Source organism: Ambystoma mexicanum, chromosome 7q (assembly GCF_040938575.1).
Source record: "Ambystoma mexicanum isolate Mex_15411 chromosome 7q, UKY_AmexF1_1, whole genome shotgun sequence".
Lineage (NCBI taxonomy): Eukaryota > Metazoa > Chordata > Amphibia > Caudata > Ambystomatidae > Ambystoma > Ambystoma mexicanum.
The window spans coordinates 571531893-571550532 of NC_090941.1; the positions used below are offsets into that span (position 1 = coordinate 571531893).

At 43.2% G+C, this 18640-nt stretch overlaps 1 protein-coding gene across 2 annotated transcripts in view; it reads right to left on the minus strand.

The window, feature by feature from the left end:
* LOC138528424 (mitochondrial ornithine transporter 1-like) overlaps positions 1 to 18640 on the minus strand; it is a 1212095-nt gene that overhangs the window by 22140 nt on the left and 1171315 nt on the right. The gene's annotated exons all lie outside the window — the stretch shown is intronic.

Sequence of the window (18640 nt, forward strand, 5' to 3'; positions counted from 1 at the left end):
CAAAATAAAACACCACATATATTTTAACAAGGGTTGTTTCGATATTTTAAATGAATCAAGTGTGTCTCCATTCAAGGATGGACGTCAGACATCTGTGCTCCAAATGGGTGAAGGTCTGGTCGCTGTGAAGCAGGGTGGTCACTATCTATCTAAGCTAACATAACATATTCTCGATAATGCATGCACTAAATAACACTTGTTCAAAGTCTTTCAGTAGGTTATGTCTCTATAAAAGTCACACATATATCTATACTAACAATTACTATTGGATTATACAGGCCTTAGGGTCTTGACCACTATAATACACCGGTTGAAGTGTGGGTCCGTGCTCACAAGAATCTCCGGTATGTGGCATTTGTTATTGATAAGCAACAATATACTATCATTGATATAAAGGTGATATACTATATATTGATATAAAGGCGGTTCGCGCCAGTGGATGCGCGCTGGCATGGGGGGCTGTCAGGGGCGCGAAAGGCCAAGGTGCCAAACAGCATGTACACTTCAAAAGGTATCCCACGCCAAGGGGCCATCGGTCACATGGCCTCCTCAGACCCCGTGTCTCCAGCCAGGCCTCCCCTTGAAGCAGGCCGCCCCCCTGCAATCCACATAAGTGTGTCTCCATTCAGCAGTCTTCCTGTGCCTTATCTGCACGCCCCAGGCCCATCCATCCCACCCACCCTCTATCAAAGGCGGTTCGCGCCAGTGGATGCGCGCTGGCATGGGGGGCTGTGACGGGCGCAAACGGCCAAGGTGCCAAACTACATGTACACTTCAAAAGGTATCCCACGCCAAGGGGCCATCGGTCACATGGCCTCCTCAGACCCTGTGTCTCCAGCCAGGCCTCCCCTTGAAGCAGGCCGCCCCCCTGCAATCCACATAAGTGTGTCTACATTCAACAGTCTTCCTGTGCCTTATCTGCACGCCCCAGGCCCATCCATCCCACCCCCCTGTATCAAAGTCGGTTCGCGCCGGTGGATCCGCGCTGGCATGGGGGGCTGTCAGGGGCGCGAAAGGCCAAGGTGCCAAACTACATGTGCACTTCAAAAGGTGTCCCACGCCAAGGGGCCATCGGTCACATGGCCTCCTCAGACCCTGTGTCTCCAGCCAGGCCTCCCCTTGAAGCAGGCCGCCCCCCTAAGACCACAACATACATACGTCATTCATTCACAAACACACCCCTGTTTCTAATACTTTATAAACCACTTGATATGTCTCATGAGAACATCTTTGTACTTTGCAAGTCAACTCCTGAACGTGTTACCTGGCAACCACTGAGATCTACGCTAATCTGCTCGTCGTCGTGCTATCCGTGAACTTCTGTGACCGCTTAGAGCAAACCCATCAGTGTTTTACCTGTGGCCACCCACCTATTCTCCTGCAACATACTGCTCTGCTTGCTGAATCCAACTGTTTGTTGGTCAAGGTAAGGCCATGTATCCTAGTCATATTTCGCAGATTTTTAAATTTCTATCTATTTACGAGTTGAGTACACAATAGTGCTAGGTTCATTGGTCTCATTGCTATTGACTTGAGTTTCCATTGCTATGCTATCAATAGATCTATTTATTTTCATCTGTGTCTATTGTCATCGAATTGCACCCTTCGGGGGTCCAGTCTATATTGTAAGCATGTTTCCTTCTCGTGCAATACAGAACATCCAAGGGATGAGTCACATGTTCAGTTTTTAGTCACATCATTTATACATTTCTGCAACTTATGCAAATACTAAGCCGCACATAATGAACTGGTATAGTTCCTGCAACCAAAACAAACCTTGCATTGATCATTGTATGATTCATTTACTTTTTTATCAAATCTTTATTCTTGAAGATTGTATAATAATGTCGATATTTACTTTTCAGGTTTATCAACAATGCCTGCCTGTTCGATTAGCGGTTGCCCTTCGAAGACCAATGCTAAATCTGAAGGCACTACAATGCATGTATTCCCGAAAACTGTTGATCGAATAAGAGAATGGGTCAGACATTGCAGATATCTGCTGGATGAGCTGGAAAGTAGAGTCCAACAAGTCTTACAGGACAAGAGGGGTGATCAATACCGCATCTGCAGCCGGCACTTTTCCTTGGACATGTACACAACATCTTGGGTAACAAAGAAGAATAAACGGCGAACGACACGGAAATTGCTCGAAAACGCTATTCCCACTCTATTCGTCCACATTCAGCCACCGGTGAGTCAAGTGTCCGGATTTAGCTTTAGGCCTTGCGGTAGTGTGTAGGTAGCCGAATGGATTAATTGATATTGTAGGTGTTCTATCCCTTGTAATAATTTCGATATTGATATGAGTGTATAGTTTTTTGAATAATGACATTTATCAATATATTCTTTTTCAATTTCATAACCCACAAACGCAATGTATATATATATGGGGACAGGGAACTGTGCTGTATTGAGCATTTTTCAAGTATTCTGTCACCTTACATGGCTATTTTTAATATTGGCATTTCATTATCAATCATTAATTGACCTTTACAACTTCTTGACTATTCCCTTGAATCTGAAGCAAGAACATTCTACATCCTTGACGTGGTCGCAGTTATCAACCACTTCTAGCGCGTATCAGGTAATCTTACTAGGCTAATCCGCTACATACTTGTTTTATGCATGTCAAGTAATAGTTTTATTCTATCGTGTAATTATTTTGCCGAATGTTTGGTTAGTGCTTTCCAATTGATATACACCTTAGTTATCGTCCACTGGTGTTTGTTTTCAGTTATAATTAGTGTTATCCATACTAATGCAAGTACTGTCTTTCAGGGAGATGCTGAAGCGTCCGCCACATCTACAACATTTCTAGATGTTCTTCAACAGCAGGATGTATGGATACTGACAGCTCCATCGAGCGTCATCATCAGAGCTGGAATTCTTGTCGTTTGATTGTTCTACACAATGTTTCATTCGTGGTTAGCCGTTGATATGTACCTGTGCTGTCGACCCCAGGTGTGTGTTATGTTTTCACAATTGTAATCCTCACTAATGCAAGTACTATGTTTCAGGCAGTTGATAGAGCGTCAACCCCTGCACTTGATGCAGAGCCTGACATTCAAGTAATTCCAGGGGAAGTGGAAGCGTGACCATGCGTATACGAATCGGCGCAACAGCTTTCGGAAGTGCGCACTACATTTGCAACATCCATAGATATTCTTCAGCAGCACGAGGTATGGATAATGACAGCTCCATCATGCGTGATCATATAACGTGATTCCAGTTGCTATACTTTCTTCCCTATTAACGCAAGTGCTGTGTTTCAGGGAGACGACGAAGCTTCCACTACAATCACAACATCCAATTTAGATGATGCAGATGTAAATAAATCGGAGAAAAAAGTCGATGAAATGTGATCATATTTAGATTTTCCATGATTCTTTTGGACAATGCATCATTTGCGGTTATCTCTTTATATGTACCTGTGCGTTCGACCCCAAGTGTGTGTTATGTTTCCAATATTGAAAACCATACTAATCCAAGTACTGTGTTTCAGGGAGACGACGGAGCTTCCACCACAATCACAACATCTCATTTAGATGATGCAGATGTAAAGGAATCGTTGAAATAAGTCGATGAAATGTGATCATATTTGGATTTTCCTTGATTCTTTTGGACAATGCATCATTTGTGTTGATCTCTTTATATGTACCTGTGCCGTCGACCCCAAGTGTGTGTTGTGTTTCCAATATTGAAAAGCATACTAATGCAAGTACTGTGTTTCAGGGAGATGCGGATGCCTCCTCTCCAATACAACCATTCATGGCAGTCCATGCAGAGCCAGAGGTATGGATACTGACAGTTCCATCGAAATAGATCATCACTGGTCGAATACTTGTCGTTTGATTGTTGCACACAATGTTTAAATCGTGTTTGGCTATTGAGATGTACCTGTGTGTTCGTCCTCACATGTGTTTTATGCTAACAATATTTTGATACATAGTAATGAAAGTACTATGTTTCAGGGAGACGATGGAGCCTCATTCCGTGCTGTCTATGCAGATACAGAAAATATAGTTGTTGCAGCGCAAGAGGAAGGGAGGACATGCGGAAACGAATCGGAGCTACAGCGTGCAGATGTTGAAGGTCGAGTCAAAAAAGTTGCAAAGAAAAAAAACAAAAAAAAGGTTAGTTACAAACAGTTCATAACTTTAAAAAAATGTTTGTGCTGGGGACTATTTTATGTTTTTTTCCAGTCAATTCTACTACACTCCATCTTGTGTTTAAACTGAACATCCCTTTTCCAATCTCTCCTCCAGTTGCCCGTGGGTGTCAGAACTATACACACACAGACAGTGAAGCGAATGAGAGATGTGGCTTGCCAGACCGTGTACACTATGGAGGAACTATTAATTGAGGCGAGGGGTGTTCAGGCTCGAGATGCTCATGTCCAATGGCCAGAACATGAATTAACTGTGTTTGGAGACTACAGCAAAGTTGCATTGGACCATAGCTACAGTGCGACCGCACCACCACAAGAAGATGTTATTGAATGTATTGAAGATAGCTCTGAAGTAGTTGCAGATCAATTTACACAATCTACACCCGCCAAAAATTTGCCAGCAAAAAACCTGCCGACATTGTTGTGTTCTCCCATCAATGTTGAAGTAATAGATGTTGAAATGACAGAGAATGAACCAGCCGCAGCATCCATAGACGCATCAGAACTTGATATCAGCGATATTACTTTCCAATGTGTTGAAATCTCCACAACGTCACAGGCCGAAACAACGTTGACGCAGGATGACAGTCTAATGAAAGAGGGCAAATACATTGTATTCGACAGTTTGATGGAAATTATAAGTATGCTGAAATGTGTGCATTCCATTAGAGGGAAAGTATGTGGGAAGCCATTGGTTAATGTTACTCGTCAAATAAAAGGCAGTAATGTCAAAATAAATGCCGCCTGTAGAATAAATCATTGGTTATCATGGTCTGCACAACCGATGCTGGGGAAACTGCCAGCAGGCAATCTTCTGTGTGCAGCTGCATCACTTTTTAGTGGCTCCAGTTTTAGAAAGTTAGAGGCTTTCTTTCAGTTTGTGGTACTCCATTTCAGTTCTAAAGCGCTGTACTACATATACCAACGTGATTATCTGTTTCCGGCCATTAGTGATGCTTGGAAAATTGAACAATTGTCTCTAGCAAGTACATTCGAAGGCAAACGATTCAGGCTAGCCGGCGATGGACAGTGCGACAGCCCTGGATTTTCTGCCAAGTACTGCACCTACCACTTTCAGGACATGGATAGTAAGAAAATTGTGAGTTCGGTGGTCGTGCAGGTAACACAATGTACATCGTCAGTGGCCATGGAGAAACTAGGATTTATAAAATCAGTGGAATATCTACAATCAAGGGGAATGCACATCGACCTCATAGCCACGGATAGACACGTTTCAATTGCCAAGACAATGAGAGAGCAGTTCCCACATATTAAACATCAATTTGACGTATGGCATCTTGCTAAATCAATCAATAAGAAAATCTCGGCTGCAGGGAAAAAAAAGGTTTTGAAAGTATTTTGCAGTGGTCACATTCTATTACCAACCATCTTTGGTGGAGCTCAAAAACTTGTGAGGGGTCAGTGGAAATACTACTTAAAATGGCGGTCACTGATGCACCACTGTACCAACGTTCACCGCTGGACAGCAAATGAACATTTCCACCAATGTGAACATGGCCCTTTGTCCCCAGAGGAGGCACGGAAGAAGAAGTGGTTGATTCCATCTTCACCGACACACAAAGCCATTGAGAAGATTGTTTTCGACAAAACTCTATCAAGAGATTTGAGAGGACTGACAGAATTCTGTCACACAGGAGATTTGGAGGTGTTCCACAATATGTGCCTAAAGTACAGGCCAAAGCGCTTGCATTTTAGCTTTTGGGGCATGAAACATCGCACTCTACTAGCGGTCTTGGCCCATAACAGCAATATCGGACGTGAACAATCTAGGACTAGGGGTAAAGTAAGGATGCCTCGCTACACTAAGGTGTTTTCAAAACGAAGTAAGCAATGGGTGATCAAACCAGTCTATGATGAAATGCAGTTCGACTTTGTGAAAGGCCTTATTGTTGCTGTGTTAGAGAAGCACAGATATGGAATTTTGGACGTTTCTGTGCAGAGCAGTGATCCATTGCCACCGAACATTGCGACTGTGCCATGCCCACCCGAAACACAGCTGATTGTGAAGTACAAATCCCGGTTTAAATAATTGCAATACGATTGTCTTTTTGTAAATAAATGTTATTGTACAGTGTACCTGTAAACCTAACCCCTACCTTCACCATCATTGGTGGCGAACAAGCTGGGTGTCATCCTTGAATTCTCTCTATTCACCTCACATATGTGTATGTATATATTTTTCTCATGTCTCATCTCATGTAAATGTAAATGTTGCGCACTGTTAACGGAGGGGAGGCTTGCGTATTGCAAATAATAAAACAAACAAACAAACAATAAATCTCACTTTTCACTCAACTCCTGTGGTACTTTATACTTTCCCTGACCTTCCGCAAAAAATTAAATGTCTCAATTTGGGCTGCAAAGCTCGCAGACAACGGGGACAAAATTGGGGCACTTAGAACGCGCCAGCCAAGCGGGCCGTGGCATTTGGGAGAGAAGCCAGTTCGCATTTGCACATTGAGGCGCACTACATAGACGGATTCTAAACTTCAAGTTCTCACAGATGCCTATACTACGTGATGTTGCAAATAAAGAATGCGAAGGACAGCGCCCAGATGAGGCCCACAAGTCGCACTGGAAGTATAAGGGTCTATTGTTTTTTGACCTTGAGACAGGGACCATGCCGAAAGAACTACATTTGAAGGGAGTGCGCAATAACGTAAGAGACGATAAGGCAGAAAATTCAGAAACTAGACCGAGTTTCATTTTAGTTCAGTATACGAAAAATCGTTGTCAAGAGCACGGTCCGTTTTACAGACTGCATTACGAAGAGACACAATGGAAATTTCAAATATAATGTAGGTAAATCTTTACACGCTTTTATACCGGAATGAAGATTTAATGAATGGATGCATGAATAAATGAATGAATGAAGAGCTAGGAAAAGCAAGTAAAACGTGTTCGTAGTGGGCACATGGGCATGCAGGTCCACTGGTCTCACCGATCTCGGTCCTTGGCCCAGCCACTTTTCCCTGCACTGCCTACCTGCACTACGGGACTGTCTCTGTATCCTTCAGCCCCTTCTCCCGGCATTTGCCTTGCACTTGCCACCAGCTGGTCCTATTATTTAATTTGTATTCAACTAACCATGTACAGCCCTTCCCCATGCGCGATCAGAAAGACACCTGGCCTAGTAGGATCGTTGTCTGTCTGCCCTTGTTCCCCACCTGCCTCGTCACGCCTAGAAACACTTGAGTATAGGCGCGTTACAAATGCCATATCATATATCATATCATTCCTCACGCATGTAGACTAACTGTCGTTTATCATTGTGTGTTGGCCTCGATTTATCTCGTTACTTTTAGCATTGATTTTAGAGACGAACATACTCCATTGAACTATCCTTGCAAGCAAATAGTTTCTGATCGGCCGTAATAAATAAAATGAGTAATATTAATGAAGTTCGGCTAGCGAGACTAATTATCATTTTTTTGTTTTCATAACAGGTATTTGATCCCATTCTGCCACTGCCATCTGTTTGAGACACCGGCGGATGAATTCTTCAGCAGACACCTGCAGCTTCGTGTCAACAACTGGAGCACGATCACCATATTATGGGACGATCGCCAAGGGCCCACATGCCCTTACGCTGTACTAGTGGCTAGAAGCAACATATCATCCTTAAGGCTGGACTAGTGCCTAGTTGATGGGACAGCCTTGCGGTTCACCGTGCTTCCAAAGTGATTCTTTTTACGAAAATGAACACCCTGTGTACCATAAAGGAACAGCGCGTGACTCAAGATGAAACGGAACAGTTATTGCGGATACAGATAAAAGAAAATAAATGACTTTCGGAGTTCGTATGGCAATTGCTGAATATTCTCTAAACATTTAATGTCAAATAAATGTACTTTACCAAATGTACCGTGTTGCTGTTTCATTTTAAAGTACAGTTTCATATTCCGAATTGTGGCGCGCTCTGTTGTGAGTTGATCTGTGTTGGTTTCCGGGTTCGGTGTGGAGTCGCGCAGAAGACGACTGGACGCGTTTGCCTACGCAGCACAGTAACGTCACGGAGAGAGGCGGGGAATATGGATGTTTTGATAATGTCAGGCTCAGGGGCGGGGGAATTGATTTAGTGCCGCAAAAGCAGGTCAGCCAGGGTGATCGGGGAAAAGATAGGATTATCAGAAATTGGCGGCTCCCTGGTGCTTGTTTTCGCGTGCGTTTAATGGACGAAAACTCGGGTAAGGTCCATAGGAAAGTTTTCTAAAATCGAGCCACTTAGGCTTAAAAAAACATGGCCGACCCGTAGGGACAATAACATTTTTTACTAGACCATGCCTTTAAGCTTCTTTGTATTTCAACATCATTCTCCCCTTTTAGGTTCACAATATCCTTATTCATGGCATTTCGTCTCTGGGTGTCATTCTCGGGTTGTCATTTCTTCTACTTGGACGTCAGTCCGGGTCCTTGTGACGTCACCATTCGTCTTCCATTAAGACCTTTTTGGTTTCTTCCGGGACTGTACTTAGGCAATCTTCATTTCGTCTCATTTGCGGGTAAGGTTTCCTTAATGGATACCTTACTATCCATGGTTTTCTTGCTATCTGTACTTCAATAGGTGTTGCTCTTCTGTTAGGTACTGGGCAGAGCCCTACTGCGGCTCTCTGCTGATTTATCTGCTCATCATAGTCATATATTTGGGTGTGATCGTTCCTGGTACGTCAAAATGGGCGACTGGAGTGCAGGATTTATTTGCGACCTCCTCTACAGGCCGAAAGCAAAATCTCCATTACGTCAACCAGGAGGTCCCAATACTTGTATTTCAGCCTCTCAGAAATCATGCGTGAAGGCTTAGTATCTTGATCTCTGGATGGAGAACCCGACCCTCCTCTTGCGAGAGAAGATCCTCTCTTTGTGGAAGATGTATTGGAGGGCAGATGGAAATGTCCAGAAGGTTCGGGTACCATGTCCTCCTGGCCCAATCCAGGGCAATTAGGATCATGGACTTCCCAAACTTTCTCAACCTCCAGACGATTTGAGGAATGACGGGGACTGGAGGAAACGCATACAGGAGTGGAAAATCCCAGTCTACCACGAACACGTCTCCTAAATCTCCTCTTGGGGCAAATTGAACTGAAGCCAATGGGCACTGTACGCGCTATATATACCTTTGGTAAAGTCGACTTCGAGACAGAGGCCTCCGAGGGACATCGAGTCGACAGGCATAGACGCACAGTGCCCCCTGCTAAAAAAATAATATTCCGAAGCAGCTAAGTTGGATATTGGAAATATCAAAAGACAAGGAATACGTGGGAGGACGCAATTCATTCAAGAAATGTTTGTTTTCTTAAAGTAATTCATGATCTATATTTTACGTGAGTTCCCCATTTATGAAGCAAGCTTTAGTTACGACTAGAGGCTCATAGCTGCCATGAAGAGTGAGAGAAACATTCAAGGTTACAGATAACTGTGCGTTAGCCAGAAAGCAACAAATGTGTAGTTGAAGCTTATTACTAGAAATGCTATTTACTGTGTGTGAGCTCTCTAATGAAACACATTTTATCCATGTTCAAGTATACATTACTGTAAAAAGTAGCACAGTACAATGCATCTGTTTGTTCATTTTTCTGAATTGTAACCTTTCATAAAGCCACAAAAGGAAAGAACAAGTTAGCTTCAGAGTTCTCATTATGTGTCTGAATGATTGTGTTAGCACATAGATTGAGATCCAACAAGTGGCAAACTCATCTTACTGTAGGAGGTAGTTCACATTAGCAAAAGTGGTAAAATATAAGGTGAATTGATTATTGTGAATTGAGTTTTTCAGAAGAGCTATGCGTGTGTGAATATAAATATTTTGCGATGTGACATGAAAAATTGGATTTTGAAACACAGCCAAAAGGGCATATTGAGGTATTGTACATAAGATACTGGAAGCAGGTAAGAGTGTACTAATTTCAGTACTTGCTTCCCGTTAGTGACCCTGGTAAAATAATTATTAGGCAGTGTTCTGAAGTTTTTTTTTTTTTAAACGTTTTTTATTAAGGTTCAACCAACAAAACAATACAGACCAAATATACAGTACAAAACGCCATAATACAGTTTCGAATGTGTATAACATACAATTTGATCTCTACTCCCCAAAACCCACCCCCCTACGAGCCCATCCGGTCTGTTCACTTTGTGTTCACGCCGCGCGGTGAGGTCTGTTCTCCTTTAGAATCTGCCAGATCTGGCATCGTTCCAAACAATTCCGCTATCAGTGATTTCCAAGCCAACAGGGTTCCCACCTCTTCTTCCCCTCCCATCATACTGGACTCCTGCCATACTATGGTCTCTGCTTCCGCCCACTTAGGCAGTGTTCTGAAGTTAGTCTCACACTATACCAAAAATACCACCATACCACGAGATATAAAAAATATAGCCAAAAAGATCTCTAACAGTTAATTACCAGCTCATTCACGGACACATAGCCGCTCATGGCCTCCAGCAATCGCTGCAGTCCCCTAGGGGTGAAGTCCATTAGCAGAATATCATCAGCATAAGCTAGCCAACTCACCTTTTGCATTCCAACCCTAGGACTCACAAATGTTGCTCTATTCAGATCTTTTTTTTTAATATCTGCTAAATATAAATTGAAGAGGTATGGTGCAAAAATGCACCCTTGCCTCACACCTCAGCCTGTGGATATCTGTTTGGACAGGTGCCTAGCCCCATCCATTCTCACTATAATGTTAGTATCTTCATGCAGATACAATAGGATTGCAAGTAGCCCGGGAGGGATAACCCAGTCCTTCAGTTTTCTCTACAGTAATGCCCTGTTGACAGTGTCAAATTCCATTGTGAAATCTATTAGTGCTACGTATAACGGGGGACTGCACACACACCATGCTTTATCTCTGCGAACGTTAACTATTAATCCATTCAGTGTCATGGACATTCCCTTTCTAAAGCCAATCTGTGCCTTATCAAGTATGTTATTTTCGTGAGCCCACTTCTCCAGTTTCTGCAAAACCACACACGCAAAGATCTTGCTGTCTGCGTCTAGAAGGGCGATCGGGCAATAGCTGTCTGGATTCACCCGGTCGCCCCTCTTAGAAATCGGCACCACAACCGCAGATTTCCTACTAGGAGGACAGTGCTCAACATCAATACAATTCATGAAGAGCTAATAGAGCACTGTCATTCAAGTGTCAACATTCTCCTTCAGTAAGTGATTCGAGAGTCCAATGGGACCTGCTGCTCTTGAGCGGGATGCTTTATTGATCAAATCCCTGACCATTTTTCATTTAGCGTATCTCGTCCAAGGGACATTAGCTGTGGGCGTTTCTTTTTTGCCCAATGGATAGCTAAACAGTCCTCCATAATGGGCACACCATGTTCCTCCGTCACGCACACACATTCTGCATAGTGCATTGGGAAGCCTTTACACTGTTCATTAGCGACCAGTAGCTGCAGCTAGTCTTGGCAATAAGGGCTTCAAGCATTTCTTCCCCTCTCGTTGATATCTGTGAATTGGATCTATTCCATCTTTGATAGGCAGCTAGCAAAACCTTTTTCTCTTTTACAAATGAGGTATAATCCCTACATTGCACTTTAAGGAGTCTGACTTTCCTCCTCAACTCTCTTTTTCACTGTAGAGTATCCTCATCGAACTGATAGGTATGAGACCTTTCCTTCCTGGGCCCTACATGCTGTGGTTGCCTAAGAAAACCACAAAATTAGAGGGTGCGCACTCCTCATGTAGTGCTTCATATGTTATGTTTTGGCCACTCTTTCCAGTTTTTTGTTTAGCCCTTTTCCATTCTTATTGAATCTCTCTAGATGGTAACTACCCTCATTGACCACCACTTCCCAGGGGTAAGCCCCACCTTCCCCAGGAGAATCAGTTGTGACCTTTAGGCAGAGCTTGTTATGATCACTATCCCTGGTTTCTTTGATCATAAATTCATTGCAGTACTGGTGTGTTTGGGGCGGTGATCACCGACACGCTGCCATTACAAATTAATAGGTTCCATTCTGTGCAGAAGCGGATCCCCTTCGAGACCCATTCTTCTGTGGACCCGGTTCTGTAACTAACATTCTGCGAACATAGGCAACATGCATTCAAATCACCTGCTTTTCAATTATGGAGGTTCCTATCCCTGTTAACGCAACTCAATATCATTTCTGCAATTTGTTACAGAACAATTTCTACTGTGAGACAGGCTGGATTATGGTAAATATTCAGCACTAATAAGGGATTCTGCTTATCGCCGGCGTCCAGTGGTCATTACTGCTAGAATACCATAGCAGAGTTTGAGATTAGTTCCACCTTTTTGAACCTTGTGTTCTGAAGGCCATTAACAGGCCCCAGACAGTCGTCCTGTGCCCTTACCGGTTGCAACTTGACACAGCGTACTAAAACCATCTATTGCAATTTCTAACAGCAACCAGCTTTCTTGCAGTAAAATGAGGTTGTAATCGCCCAGGATTACCTCTCGAGCAGTCTGGGTCATGAAACTTCTATGACCTTGAGTGTTCCAACTCAGTACACAAAACTGTTTTGGGCGCTAAAGTAATTTCTCACTTTCACTCAGTTGTTGAAGTACTTGTGTCAGAATGCCCGCTAGGGCAGCCCAGATTCTACTGCTTGCCATCACATCTTTTTCATTTCCCTTTGCGTGGCCAGTGGGTATAGAGTGTTCCATCAGTGCGCTCTCATTCTGGCCTTCCTCCAACCTCCTCATGGCAATAGTTTTATCACATGGTTTAATAGTAGAGATTTGGAAACCTGTTGTTAAGAAAGCACCTGCTAGTGCAATTAGTGCATTTACACCCAGTCGAGATTGGAGGCCCACCTCTACGAATTCTGTTGTATTTTCATACGGGAAGTGGATATATTCTATGTCAAAGGTAGAGAAAAGATACAGCCCTGGAATTTCCTTCACCAGTCTTAAGATCGCTTGTCGATTCAGAACGACCTTATCTCTTGTGGTAACTATATGTTCTATCCACAGGTGGGGACGTACACAAAAAGGAATTTGAGAGATCGCCCGGTGGAAGTGGCTGTTGATCCCTTAGATCTTTGTCATCTGCTTTCAAGATAGCTTTGTTTGTTTCCAGACTAGTGGGCTGAAGTCCGGCCATCACCTCCTTACCTCGTAGGAAAGCCCATTTCAGCACTTATGGCCAGAGCATTCTGGGGCTCTTTTGGTCTCGGCAGTACTTGATCCTGACTCTTGGAGAAATTAATCATTTTATATTTCCCAATTGGAAAGATCAGAGCCCATTGGTCTTGTGGCAGGGTTGAGTTAGCTAATGGCATGCTTTCTCTTGGGCCTGATTCAAGATCTATTAGATCTTGGTAAACCTGTGTTTGTGCATTTGCAAAGGATTTCTTATTAGAATTGTGCACCGGATTTTCCTTCCTGTGAGCCTTCCTCCCCTTACTTTGCCCTAGACCTGTCTTTTCAAGCAGTTCAGAGGGGTGATGGCTCTTTATTAAATCAGCGCTAACGACTTCCATGTCTTCCAATATTCCCAGGCTCTTGCCCTTAACACATCCATTATTTCAGAGTATGCACCTGCTTGCTTCAGCTCTCTTGTTACAGGGTGAAGTATCGTGTATTTCCATTTCTTCTGAGAGATCCAGAAATCTCATGTATTTCCTGGAACCGATCATGTTTTGCCTTGTTTTTTCTTCTTCTTTTTTATTGTTGTTTTGTTTCTTCTTCTCCATATCTTTAATTGCAGTGTCATTCTCAATGGGGATTACAATCAGCCCCATACTCTCCGCCACTGTCCTTCTCCATAGCCAAAGCATATATGCGGTCCTTCGGGCACCTTTTGCCCCTGTTCGCTCGGCCATTAGTGGTAGGGGTTCTTGTCGACACATTACATTTTCCCCGCTCAGTCTGGTCCAGTCTTTACCAAGGCCCAGCCAGTTGATCCCTCATATCTACTTCACCGTCCTGCAGCGATCCAGTTTTTCACTAATTGAGGACAGCTGTTTGCTCATCATGGTAGAGAAGCAGTCGGCATCCTGCTTTAGATCTCCCATAGACACAGCAATTCTAGCCTCTTAGAGTGATTGGCTGCAGCAATGTGTTATCAGTACTTCATTCATCATTTCTAGAGCCAATTTCATTTCTGCCGACTGAAAAACTGTAGTTGACACAGAATCTTTTTATTTTTTCATACAAATTGATGAACAAGCACAGCATTATGTTCAGGGCTGATATCGATGGGGATGACAACTTAACCCATTTCTTTTAGTGTTTCATGGAGCAGAACCTTCCCTTGATTATTAGGTTCTTCCATTGAACCAAAGGAAAGGTGTTCAGTAAAGAAAGAGACGATATTGGCCTGCAAATCAATACCAGAGTTTTCTGCCCGATTAATGTTGCAAACCTCTGCCTCCTCATTATGACTTATCACAGCTGCATTCTTTGTATCATCCTCAGTTTTCGCAATAGGCTTCCAGAAGGCTTCAGTCAGATACTCCCATCATAGGGTCATTACCCTGCAGTTTGGGGCCTATGTTCCTTGCCAAGGTCGATCTAGCTCCCAGCTTGACAAAAAAGTATTTCATATTCTTCTGTGATTTGTTACCAAATAGGAATGGTTTGTATTCATATGAATCCGCAGTTGTTTGGTGGACCTGTGCAGTGGTGCTTACTGCTGTTACTACCATTGCTGATTCTTGGCCTGGTACAGGAAACATTCTCGACTGGATACCCTCCTACTGGGATGTTGATGCTGCTTTTTGTGTGAGATCGATGCGCATTGCTTCAGCTCCTTTAGGGGCGGAAGCAGAGCTGGGAAGTCGCAGTCTGTGGCCCGATTTCATCTCTAGCGATTTTGGGGGCAATTCCCGGTCCGATTCCGTCTTTTCAGACCACATGGCCCCCTTTTCCTTTCCCAGGGTAGAGCTCTCTGAACCCCCAGGGCGCTCTTATGGTCTTTAGTCACTTTTAAAGGCTTCGTAGCTGGGTCAGAGGGGATCGGTAGCAGTTCAGGAGCGTGTGAGCCTGATGCTGTCTCTTCGTGCAACACTGGTTCAGCAAATTCAATTTGCATTCTGCTTGCAAAAATGTTACGTGGGTTCAGCGCCTGGTGCATATTCGCACTGTTAATTTGGCTTCTCTCCCCAGTTTCCCTTTCCCAGTTTTTTTCCCCCCTGCGCAGTGTAGACATACAGCGACCGCCCATGTGCGTAATTTTAGGGGGGATAGGGGTGTTTGTCCCCCCCAACTTTCATGGCACACCATTTTGTCCCCATTCATTTGGCTGGGGCACCTTTTCTTCAGATGGCATGTCCCCCCCAACCTTTTCAGCAAGGTTACTCCACTGCGACCGCCCACCCAGTACCCAAAGGCAGGGCTATCCTTTCGCTAGTCTTACACCTGACGCGTCGCTGTTGATAGTACTCAGCAGCTTTAGCAAGGCGATTTTGAATCCGCCGTACTGCTGTTAACCATCCAGTGGTGCTCAAAAGAGATGTTCCCGCAGTCGCACTCCCACGCAAGTCCTTTCAAAAATCTCCACTGCTCACACGCTCACAGGGACTTCAGACTAGTCACAAGTTGATTTAATCATATGTAAACAGTGTAGACAGTCTGCCAGCTGAATGGCTTTAGAGTACAATGTTACTTAGGATTTTGGTCAATGTGCCATACAATACAGTGCTTTTCTTACCATATGCATAATAATAATACTTTAATGTGATATAGATTGAAGAATTCAAACTTTACACATATTGCTTATACATAATCAGAAAAAGAAACATTTTAAAAAAATTGCAATTTATACAATTATGTAAGTATAAAAGGAAAAGGAAAAAATCAAGTATATCTAAATACATATAACTTTACAATATCCAAAAACTTCCTAATTAAAAACTTCATAATAAAACATCACTTCACCCATTTTATTTACATCCGGATGCCCATCGCTTTTTCAATCTGGAGCCATACATTATATAATGCAATGTAAAGATGCATGTTTACTGAATTAGTGCAGTATAGCCAAAATTGATTTTCCGGTATAGATTCCAGATTATGGGCAAATTCTCCTAGATATTTGACAATTGTGGGTCTCATTGTGAAGCATTCTGTTAATAGATGCTTGGCTGTCTCCAAACTGTCAGGTAGGTTACATATACGACATATTCGTTCTACAGGTGCAATCTTTTCCCTAGGTCCCACATTACACAAGGTCGGTAGTTGCTCCAGACGGAAAAGAATAATAAACCGTCTAAGCCTTGTGGAAGGGCATAGGTAAAGATATGCCTGAGGTTTCATAAAGTTGTAGAGTCGATACTTTACAAAGGCACATGACTTTAGACACCCTAGATGGGAAAAGTTCTCTAACCAATCCCATCGATCAACCTTTTTCCCCAATGCTGTAATGACCTCCTGGGAGATGGTTATCCCTCTGTCAGTCCAGCCAATGTCTCTCAAAAATTGGGTCATACTTTTCTGGAGAGGAGAGGCAGTACCTCTTTTACTTACTTCTATATACATGGTGACCAGCAAAGGGTTAGAAGATCTATTCTTCATCTTAAGATACAGGCCCGCCCTCTTCTTCAGTACCATTGCTTTAAGTGAGGGAAGTCCGAGCTCCAGCCTTATGAGGGCCATAGGAACACTAGGGGGTAACCCCAGTATGCGTCGCCAAAATTTTCCCTCAACCACTTGCAGCCAGGTTAGATCAGAAGAGGTTAGTGCTTCCAGGCCATAAGTAATCATTGGCGCAAACACCTGTATGTAAAGGTGTCTCGTCCCCCATAGTGTGAAACCGGCTTGCCTCCTGGTAAATGACGCAATTAAAGCTGTAACTTGCTGCGCCCTAATTCTCCTATTTTGTATGCATAATGCCCAGGACGTCTGGTACCTTTGCTCACCCAGCATCATTTCAGCTTGTCTTGCTTGCATACAGTTCGAATACTGTAAATAAAGCTAACTATGGTTAAGTTTCCAAATAAACTGCTGTCTGTAAATAAAACCCTTTGTGTGGGGCTAGAAGAAATGCAATCAGCGAGAAAATCAACTTCCTTACTTTCCTCCTGTAAATAAAAGACCCAGGACACGTTTCATTAGTTGCTGTTCATTGCTCCTTTATGGTTTTAGTCCTTCAATGCCTGCCTGTCCCATAACAATCTGGAGCTCTTAACTACCTGCAAGGAAAGGCTATAGTATACACTACGGAATGGTCATAAAGCTATTTAACTATTTTGCAGGCCGTGTGAACGATGTTTTTCTTTCACTTAAAAGGCCTTAGGAATGGTCACTTAGTTGAAAAATGTTCTTGGGCGTGCACGCATTTATTTACCCGAGGCATTTTCACAGGGAATACTTTTCATCCTGGCATCCAATAGGAGGCATAGTTTTGCGAATGGTACCGCTCTCTCGCTTTCAGAAAGCCTTTTCTGTTGTTCTATTTAAGAACACTATCTGCACTGTATTTTCTCCTACATGATGCCACAGAGTAACTGGAAGGGAAAGTAAAGATTGGGACTCCTGGGGAGTTAACTGGTTTTATCGCTCGACAGATACCAGTACATCTAGACTCATAATCCCCCTTTATGAATAATAATAAAAATAATTGTAATGTCTTGCTCCATAAGGCAAATTGTGATGCGGAAGCTAGAGGAACAATCACCTATGCTAATGACATTTTGATTAGCTAAGGAAACACTGAGACTTGCATCAAGGAAATGCAGCGCATGTTAGACAAACAAAGCTTGAAGTACAAAATGTTACTGCAGAAGAGGCAATGGTGTTGAACAAATGTTGACCTCTTGGGTCACCAGGTCAGCTCTGCAGGTCACAATCCTCAAAGAGTGAGAACGGCACTAAACGCTGAGATCTAACGACTCTTTGTGAACAAAGTTCTTTACTTGGCACAGTACATGCAATGCGCTGTGGAACTACACTTCACATAAGCCTTGAAGTGTTTTAGTGTGGGGAGGGGGGGTTAGCCATGAGGGTGTGACAGGTAACAGTAATGACAGTAATCACAGTGTCAAAGAGGACAAACAAAAGGTAAGGTGGAAAAACTTTAGCCACAAGCTTTATTGTACATAAGCTATGGTGCAAAAGAAAACCAACCAACCATAATAAAACATAATGAGAAAACATAACAAATATTTTGGGAAGCAGGGGATCAGGTGAGCGGGGACCCTACTCCCACGTAGGGCCAACTCGAGGCTGATCCTCATATGTTCCAGCTCTATTTGAACTAGCCTAATCATTTATGTACTGCCATTATCATACGTACCAGCTCTATTTGAACTAGCCTAGTCCTATGTATCATATGTACCAGCTCTATGTGAACCTGCCTAGTCCTTGTGTATTGCCATTATCATGTGCACCATTACTATCTGAACTAGCCGAGGATTGCACCTCAATCTCTTCACCTTTAGAACTCTATATCTAGGGATCCTAACACACCCCCACTGAGTACATGGCAGCCCTTTGGAAATCTACACTAATCTTATCTACAATACTTCCTCTACTT